The 10,806-nt window shown below is 34.5% G+C and overlaps 1 protein-coding gene across 1 annotated transcript in view; it reads right to left on the bottom strand.

Annotated features, from left to right (window-relative positions):
• LOC118750173 overlaps positions 1–10,806 on the bottom strand; it is a 20,965-nt gene that overhangs the window by 8,847 nt on the left and 1,312 nt on the right. The window lies entirely within an intron of this gene.

Below are 10,806 nucleotides of genomic sequence, written 5' to 3'. Positions count from 1 at the left end.
AGTACTCTAACAGGAACAATTCAACAGATATGCAATCAGAAAAATTCCAGTACTCTACCATGAGCACTTCCAGAGATGCTTATTATCAAAAATTCGTTTTGTATGGGAGGTGCCACGCCCCCTTTTCAAATAGTCCGAGTTTTTCTCCATGAGTATGTAATTGATTTCATATATTTCCGTACAAAGTTCGAAAATTTTACCATGAACGCTTCCAGAAATATGCAGTATGAAATATTCGGGTTGTATGGGAGGTACAACGCCCTCTTTTCCAATAGCTCCAATCTTTCTGAAAGAATATGCGATTGATTTTATATATCTCCATACCAAGTTCCAGTACTCTACCATGAACACTTCCAGAGATATGCAGTATGAATATTCGGTTTGTATGGGGGTGCCACGCCCCCTTTTCCGATAGCTCCAATTTTTTTCCAAGAGTATGCGATGGATTTCGTATATCTCCATACCAATTTCCAGAACTCTACATCGAACATTTCCAGAGATATGGAGTATGAAAAATTCGGTTCGCATGGGAGGTTCCGCGCCCCTTTTATATTTCGAAATTGTTTTTAGCCGATAACCATCCTTTGAACGTCTGCAGCAGGTGTCCGAAATTTCAAAAAAATCGGTTCAGCCGCTCTCGATTTTTGCGATATACATAGATGGATAAGAGTTGCTGCTTTTAATATTGCGCTCACTTACGCAGAAAAATATAGCAGTAGGGTTTTATGCGTAATTATATACATACATATATATGTACATAAATATGCATATATAAATGTAAGTGCTAAGAGCAATGTTAGTTGCTACATAATTGCCTACATTATTTCTCCATAAACTGTACATACATATTTGTTTTTTTAACATAAGAATCAACATTAACGTTAACATTAGCACGTATGTATATGTATACATAACCCTAGCTTTGCGCTGTATTCCATACGAATTAACAGCAGATGGCGCTCTCATACAATTTTTAAAGTCCTGCAGTTCCATTTTTAGGAAAGTATTTTAACCGTTTTTTTTGCCTAAGACAACGAGAAGCCCATCCAGAACCTACAACCAAAATTAAAAAAAAAAATCGGTACAGCCTATCTCGAGCTTTGCGAACAGAAAAAACGGCTTTCAAAATATATATTAGTATAGATATATATTTTATAAAGTAAATGACACCTATTGACGATTTTTAATTTATTGGCGAATTGACCTGCATATATTTTTACATTTTTTCGGAAAAATTAGGCTCATTTTTAAATTTTGATTATCCTTCACTGTATAAGTATGTTCACATATAAATATTATCTCAATCAAAGCTCGTTTGTTAATCACCCCCTTTACACAGGCAAATCTCAGATTATTAGCCGTCAAATTGGTTGTATTTGTTATTCTCACATCTCAAGGAAAGGTTATGTTTCTTCTCTGTGCCACCGTGATCACGTTTTTCTGCTATATTAAGCAATATAAATTTATTTTAACTTAACCTTTCATTAAAAAATACCCTTACAAACCTCTTTTCCTTGCTAGGGTCCACTTTTTTTATTTTTACATTTGGCATCGATAAAACTAGGATGGACACTGAAAAGTTATCGGTTATATCTAAAATTATTTTATAATTAAAAATTAACAAGGGACGAATTTTATATGGCTAATCTCGTTTTCTAATTACAAATTAGGGAGTTAAGCTCGAAAATGAGGATAATCTACTTATATGTGAACCTAGTATTACGATATAAAGACAATTGGGGTGTTCACAGTTCGTTCCAAATTGTGTCTGAAAATGTAGACGTCTACATTTTGAGACATTTTTAGCATCAAACTGTGAGCACCCCTTTCTAGCAGTCGTCGCAAAATCGTCTCAAAACTTTGCTGGTGTTGCCAGACATTTCTTGTTTGCGTGCATTGTTTATATGTCGCCTTTCGATTTTGTTTCTGAAAAATTGTAATTATTTAACTTAATTAGCAATTCGTAATATTTGTTATTTCTTTTCCTTGATTTGTTTCTTTTCATCAGAAATTGCGCTCAAATTAAATGCAAATACAGAAAACGTGCCCAATAAATAAAAAAAATGTGATTAGTATTGCCATAATGCAACCCTGCTGCGAGGTTGCAAAATGTAGACGCGTAAAAAACATACATTTGAGTGTGACAAAATGTAGACGGCGTCGTTTTCCGATTTTGTATGGGAAGCAACAACACCACAGATTTTACGGTTAGAAAACGTCTTAAAATGTAGACGTCTACATTTTGAGACACTATTTGGAACGAACTGTGAACACCCCAAATATCACTTATGAGCCGCTCGCCGTCTGTGGGAAATGACAGCGTACATGTACGCGAGCATGCTCGCCAAAAAATGGACCGAAAAGTAAAAAATTGACCAATTTTTATTACATCGGGAAATTGAGTGGAATTTATTCCTCTTTATCAAGAGAATATGCCAATTCAGCTTTTATAACGATTTTTTTATGTATTGCATCCAAACTGCATTACTATTGTATATTATTAACATTATATTATTTAAAGTTTTAAATTATAATTTGTTTCTTAATTTCGTTTTTATTAATGCTAAATCAAGAAATTGGCGCTCAGCTGCCGAGAGACTGTGAGGCAGACTAAGGGCCGGTTGTTCTATATCTGGTTATCGCTAGTGGCCGGTTAAACATCATTATCGACGTTTTCGACATCATGCATCTAACATGTGATCGATAGAGCAGTGGTTGTATTTAACCGGAGCTTCTACCTCCGATTTGTGCTAACCATACATTGAACAACCGGCGCTTAAAGTGTTATGAACTTAATTACATTCTCCAAAGGCGGCTTCACCCAATCCATTTTTAATCAAATTTCCTTGACGCCAGAGACGTTCTATATTGGTACAGTTTTTTAAGTTACGTTCACACAGCCACACTTTAAGCAGGTGTTGTCAATCGGCCCTATGCTGAATGTCGTCATCGTCATCGTCGACGATCGTCAGCGCATTAGTAACATGGCTGACGATGGCCGTATCGTCACTTTTACTGACGATGACGATATTTAACATAGAGCGGAATATTCATCAATTAAATAGAAAAAAGATTGAAAATGCGAAATTTATTGCATGAATTGAAAGGGTGATAATAACCTAACCAAAGGCTTGTGAAATGGACAATTTTAAAAAAGTTGGACCAATGGACCAAACGAAAAGAAATGGGCCAAATTGGTCATTTGGACCAAAACGGCAACCGTGGTCTCTAGGCACAAAGGCCCAATTTCAGATGGCCTATTTAAGTAGAGATTGTTGATTACCTTCCACTATTAATTTTCAGATCATAGATTTAATCTGCACTTAAATGGCGAATATTGGCTATTTAAATATGAGATATGGAACCCTGTGTTTGTACCAAACAACTAGGAATGTTCGATATCGTATCGATTATTCTGAATATCGATATTTCATATCACTATAAACGATTTTTTGAATCGATATTCCAAGGTCGATATATCGAAGACATCGGTACTTTACCCGCAATATCGATATTTAAGTTGAAATTTATATTAAGGGCCGGTTGTACAATGTCTGATTAGCCCAAATCGGAGGTAGAAGCTCCGGTTAGATACGACTGCTTTATCGATCACATGTTATATGCATGATGTTGAAATCGTCGATAATGATGTTTAACCGGCAAGTAGTGATAACCAGACATTGAACAACCGGCCCTTAATCTACAAAAAATTTAATGGGAAAATATTAAAGTAGGTTTAATCAGCAGCTTGCGTGATTTATTTAGCTCTTAAGTTTGACAAACCGCTTGAGTCGACCGGCATGCCGGTTTAATCCTCAGTAAATATACAAGATGGAAATAACACAATAGGTGAGTTGACAGGCAGGTCTAATATACTATTCAAGTGGGAGTAGGATTTTCAATATGGATTTTTCCGATATCGATATTGTTCAGCCCGATATATCGCCATATCGATTTTACATGCAATGAATTAAATCGATTCATGATATCGATACTTTCTTAAATATCAAACATTCCTACCACGCTCCTTGATTCGTTGAAACCCATTTTGCCAATCTAACTCCATAGTGTTGCACTTTTTCCTATTTTTTTTCAAATTTCAAAGAACCTAATTCGAGCAATTCTATTGTGTATAAATAAAAATAAAAATTCGTGCCGCCACGTTGGCACGTTGGCAATAATCAAAAAGTTTAAATCGATTATGAACCAACCACTCATTCGTTATACTTTATACTACGTGTACATAGCTCCATATTGTGGCAAATACCCTGAACAAAAGATACAAGATCACGCAAGAAGGAAAGAAATACTACGTTTATGCTAGGAATGTTCGATATTGTATCGATTATTCTGAATATCGATATTTCATGGCACGATAATCGATTTTTTGAATCGATATTCCAAGGTCGATATATCGAAGACATCGATACTTTACCCGCAATATCGATATTTAAGTTGAAATTTATTTTTGATCTATAGAAAGTGCATGAGAAAATACTAAAGTAGGTTTAATCAGCAGCTTGTGTGATTTATTTAGCTCTTAAGTTTGACAAACCGCTTTAGTTGACCGGCATGCAGTTTTATTTCTCAGTAAATATACAAGATGGAAGTAACACAATTAGGTCAGTTGACAGGCAGGTCTAATATTCTATTCAATTGGGAGTAGGAATGTTCCATGATTCAATAATACAAGGTTCGATAAACTGACAGTTGTCTCTCTCGCACCGCTCCCTTAGCAGTGGCACAGTGTTGCTTCTTTGCAAACTTACTTGGAAAAATTGTAGCTTTGGTGTGAAATAGAAGTACAAGATTTGGGCAATATGTTTATTTGTATATACATATGAAGCTAATTTAACTGATGAAAACATAAACTTTTTTTAAATTGGAAGTTTACATAAAACTGGCAGTAGTGTTGTATTAATTTTGAGCCCTTTTGCAGTTTTTATACAGCTAAATAGCATATAAATTACGTAATTCACATAGATACTGTCATGATAAAAATATAGCAAGGTAGAACCGTTCTCTCAATTGTCGGCCATGCTTTTTTTTGAAGTTTGCCAACATTTTAAAATCATATAAAAGTGAAAATAAAAAAATGAAATGGTTCGAAATTGTTGTTGCTTGAGATTGAACATAAAAATGTGTGTGTGAGTTTGTGAGTAAATTTAAATATTAAATTGTTTGGAATTTTTATCATGGATACTATAATATTATGTTCAATATTTCGTTTAAAATGCCAGATTACCTGCAAATACATTAGTATTTACAAAAGAAATTTAACTACTAATTGCCTACTTTGCGTACTTTTCAACTACCATTTACGCACCAACGGATTTCATTCTTCGTCTTTCTCCGTCCTTCGTAAATGCAACCTTTTGTAAGGGAGTGTCAAACCGCGGCTGTCAATGATTATCTAACCTTGTATTATTGAATCATGGGAATGTTCGATATTTAAGAAAGTATCGATATCATGAATCGATTTAATTCATTGCATGTAAAATCGATATGGCGATATATTGGGCTGAACAATATCGATATCGGAAAAATCGATGTTGGAAATCCTACTCCCAATTGAATAGAATATTAGACCTGCCTGTCAACCCACCTAATTGTGTTATTTCCATCTTGTATATTTACTGAGGATTAAAACCACGGTGGAGAGAATACAGAGGTGGCGCCGATGACGATACCGCTACTCGGTTCTCAGTGATTTTGACAGAATCAGCTGTTTTGGTGACGTCTTAGTAGAGAAGACAGCAGTAGTGATGTGCTCAGTCAATACTTTCAAGTATTGATCGATATTCGGTAACGATTTAAAATGTATCCAATACTCTCGATACTCGGTACCAAAACATTTAGATTTCAAATAAAAGCGTACACAGGCCAAAGATATGGAAAAAACGGCTCAGGGGAGACTCGCCAGTAGAGCCAATAGAGCTTTTAATACTGATTCAAATGAAAGATGTATATATGTCGGTTCCAGGCCATAACGCAGAGAAACTCTCACTTGTTTGAAGCATTTTTGTTCCAGCTGAATCGGACGATATCATTTTTGGAGGCCTAGGGGCAGATTCTATAACCAGTTAGCGACAATTTTCGAATCGGTATCGGGTTTGTTGACCTATGATATGAAATATTGTTACACCAACAAGTACGATATCGATCCGAAACTTGTCGCTAACTGGTTAGATCACCCCCCTGATAAGCTTCTTCATCCGTCAAAACATTTTTCTTGAAGCTTGGATCGACTAAGGTTAAAACTGATAAAATAGTATTTTTCTGTGGCGATAAGTTCAAATGTTTTAGCCGATATAATATAAATTAGTAATGAAAGTTTTTTCTAAACCTGAAATGCATATAATGGCGAGGGTTTAATGTAAATAATCGGTATCGGATACCAAAAAGGAAGTATAGGGAACCGAAATCTTTTTTAAGTATTGGGTACCGAGTATTGGGGACAATTCAGCACATCACTAGTCGCCCTCATTCTCGCCGCTCTCAGTTGTCAACTCTACGATGACGTCACGCTAAAATTACTCTCACGAATTCTGCTGCAATCGGCGCAATGTTGTATTCTATCATTCTTGGATTATAACGGCATGCCGGTCGACTCAAGCGGATTGTCAAACTCAAGAGCTAAATAAATCACTCTAGCTGCTGATTAAACCTACTTTAGTATTTTCCCATACACTTTTTCGTAGATCAAAAATAAATTTCGGCTTAAATATCGATATCGCGGGTAAAGTATCGATGTCTTAGATATATCGACCTTGGGATATCGATTCAAAAAATCGATTATCGTGCCATGAAATATCGATATTCAGAATAATCGATACAATATCGAACATTCCTAATTGGGAGTAGGATTTTCAACATCGATTTTTCCGATATCGATATTGTGCAGCCCGATATATCGCTATATCGATTTAACATGAAATGAATTAAATCGATTCATGATATCGATACTTTCTTAAATATCGAAAATTCCTACAAACAACCAAGATTGATTGGTAGGTTGTTTAATCAATCCCACCATATCCCACCAAAAAACAATCAGCTGTTTAGCACAAAATGTAAACAAACAAGCAAATGCAACAACAATTTCAAGGAACAAGCAGCAGTGCTGCCAATTGTTTGGCATATTTAAACAAAGTTGATCTGAAACCCAACGAAAGTTAAATGACATTTAAACTACAATCTACAATTAAATTTAAGTGCCATTTAAAAATTTATTTGAAATTGGCCCTAAGGGCGAAAGTTAAATGGCATTTTATTTAAATGGCACTGATTATTTAAATGGCACTTAAGTTTAGTTGTGAACAACAATTTCATTCAGAATAAAACAAAATGCTTTACTATCATGAAAATTCATTGAAAAAAATTTCTCTTTTGTTTTTAAAACATTAAAATCTAAAGATTATGTAAATCTGATGCCAGATGAGACTTCGTGGCTTTGCGTGGCATTTATTACTACATTTATGCGACAGAATTCATGAATACTTCATTTTATAAATACAAAAATGGTCCCGTTTATGCATATTTCGCGAATTCGTGAAACAAAATGCTTTGAAACAGTGGCAATGCACTGGCGAGAAACTAAACAGTACGATTGTGACTTTTTTGGCCTCCTTTTGAATTTGCAAAACCCGTTGGTACCAGGCAATGAACAATACTATATTTAAATTGGCTTTATTATATTTTCAGTTTATTCGTTTTGAATTTATTTTATATATGAACAGTTCCACATATATTTTCCATTGATTTAAATTCTGGTTACGGCACTCATGCATTTTAATATAAAAACGTCATAACCCTAGTAATTGCATAGCTGTTTGTGGAACGTGGCCTTCCCGGACTGGAACCTCACGATTTCATGAAATTATGCTGAATTCATGGTTAACTTTCGTGTATAACTGAATTCATGAAAAGGTGTGCACGCAGCCAATTTTAACCCAAATTCATGAAAAGAATTCGTGAATTAGCCCACGTAAAAATGTAGTATATAACTTTTCCAGCAAAGCGGCAGACGCAAAAGGTATGCCACAATGAACACCAAGAAAACAACTTTGTATCGCTTTTTACTTGTGAAAATTGCTGTGGATTTTATACAAGGTACATTAAAAATAGGTAGAAGCCAATTTGACGTCAAACTTTCAAAAGTCAAGGTTTTCAGGAGAGTTAAAATAAGAATGAGCGTGTGTAAGGAAAAACAAAAAACTATATTTCACTGGCTGACGTTTTCAAATAAACTTTAAATATATATTTATTTATTAATTTTGTTTAATGTAAATTGGTTTATCTTTTATTAAGCCATCACAACTGGATTGATGTGTTCCAGTGTTGTTGGAGGGTCTTTCCGGTAGCGCTACATCACAGCTGCTTTCCCAACGCTCCTTCCGCGAAACACATAGAGAGACGTTTAAAAAATTAGTGGATATTTGACACCTCATAAAAACCAGCCCCTCAGGTGTTGCATTTTTGATATGTGTACATTTGTATGTTCGAGATAAGATTAATTATTACACGTTAGTATAAACAGCACAATTACTTATACACCAAAGTAAACTGCACAGCACTGCAAAAATTCAAATTTTAATTAAAATGTGCTATTAACAAACATTCAAATCAAAAGCACATGTCATTCTAAGAGTAACAACATATTGAAAAATAAAAACAAAACAAGTTGAAGTTTGTAAGTTTGGTTCTCAGGAGAGCAACGTCAAAATGGCTTCTACATGTATTTATGTGCCTTGGGTGCAGTGTTGCCATTTTAGCCGTTTTCCGGCTAGATCTAGCCGGTTGCGATAGCAAACAGCCGGAGAAATTTCGGTTTAGCCGGAAGCGGATTTGTTAGCCGTTTTGTAAAAAAAAATTATCCGTTTTTAGCCGATTTTGTTATTTGCCTTGTTTTCTTAAAATTCAAATATATATGTTTCCATTCTTGACTAAGCGATCCAAAATCTGTTAGAAATGGCTACTAGCGTTATCGCGGAGGCAGGGTTATATAAAATTGGGCAGATTTCGCTTATTTTTATTTTAAACGAATATTTTTTTCTTCTAAGGCCGTAACGGGGATTTTCTTCATAAAATGTTTGTTATCAATGACTTAAATTTAAGTGTGAAGTTTTATTCGCAAATTTAGATGATGACAAATTTTTTCACTGTTTGCTTAACACCCGTTTGTTACCATGTTTATACGTAAGCTATTTGCAAATAAAAATAATTTGCAAATACCTAACTCACTGTTTATTCGATGGCGAAAATTTTGTATTTAATATTGCCTGAATATAAAAAGGCAATAATATGACCATCGAAAAACAAAATAAAGTTAAAAATGGCAACGTCTCGATTATAAAAAGGCAATAAGATGACCATCTAAAAAGAAAATAAACCTAAGAATGGCGGCGTCTTGCGCTTGTTTGCAAATAGTATCACTAATCAATACTTATTCGCGTGATTTAGTTATTTGCAAATAAAAAACTAACTCAGCGTTTATACGGCAAAATTTACCATTTGTAAATTGTTATTTGCAAATAATACGTGCGTATAAACGTAGTATGTGTTTGGATATAGTGCCAAGAATAAATGTTGCAGGTATTGTCTTCCCAGGTAGCGCATATTCAATTCTGCCTTAATTACAAAACATCATTGTTGCCCACGCTTAAAGTTTTAAGGTGAGGGAAAAATGGATATTTTCAAGCACTATGTGCACATATGGATTTATTTAAACTAACTTTTTTCCTGAGAACTTATTTGAATTCTAAAAACCGAAGGCTAACTTGAGTTAAAAGAACCAACACTGAAATGCGTAAAAATGAAAGTAAAAGAGGACAAATTTCTATGTAAAGCAAAGCTCTTTAGGAAGACAATAGGCTTGTTCGTCGAAAATCCAGCGAAAATTATCACTCAAAATATCAGTTAGTAAGAAAAAAATGCTCCCAAATTCTCTCTCAAGTAGCGAAACTTGCAAATCTCTGCACGCACGCAAATTGCAGGAACTTGCAAGTTTCTCTGCCAGCTAGTGTCCACGGTGGATTTAAAAGATAAGAAATTTGTATAGAATTTTAAAATTCTTTCAGAGGGACAAAAAACAGGATCTACATGTATATTTATGGCTAGTCCGACTTTCTTCGACATACGGTTCAATTTCTTTGCCGTACTAACTGTCGCGTTTCCTATATCGACTCCGGTTGAGATTGCATTACGAGTACGTTTCAAATCATTGGAATTAACTAAATTAATTAAGTAAACAAGTCATTCATTTTAAAATCGCTCAAGTTTGTAAATTTTTAAATAAGACGAACCTATTTATTCAAATTATTGTCGACAAAAAATGCAACCATGTGCCAGAATCATATGTTTTTCTTAATTGCAAATTCTTGCCGAAAAAAGTTTTTCCAGCTTGAATTCGCAACTTCTCTCCAAGAACTTGTCTTTTTACTTATGATTTCTTTAAATAAAACATGTGAAATTTAGTTGAAACAGTTTAGCCGTTTTTAGCCGGTTTTTAGCCAATTTAGCCGGTTGGTCCAGATAGTTCTGGCAACACTGCTTGGGTGTTATATATTTAGTTTTTAAAATGTCAGCAATGTAATTAAATTTTATGTTTCTGCATGAAAACTCTAATTTGGACGAAACATATTACATATTAAACCAGCTGATGTTCAACGCGCGCAAAAAGATGCGAGTTGGCTGTGGTAGGATCTCCTTTACGGCCGATTTTGTTTCACATATTACGACGGAATGGGTGAGCCGAAATTAATGTTTATTACATACACTTAGCAACGTTTTTATATAATACACGTT

The sequence above is a fragment of the Rhagoletis pomonella genome, unplaced genomic scaffold (assembly GCF_013731165.1).
Source record: "Rhagoletis pomonella isolate Grant_MI unplaced genomic scaffold, Rhpom_1.0 Rhpom_scaffold_00157, whole genome shotgun sequence".
Taxonomy (NCBI): domain Eukaryota; kingdom Metazoa; phylum Arthropoda; class Insecta; order Diptera; family Tephritidae; genus Rhagoletis; species Rhagoletis pomonella.
Note: the sequence above shows the minus strand (reverse complement) of the source record. Positions and strands in the feature narration are given on the sequence as shown.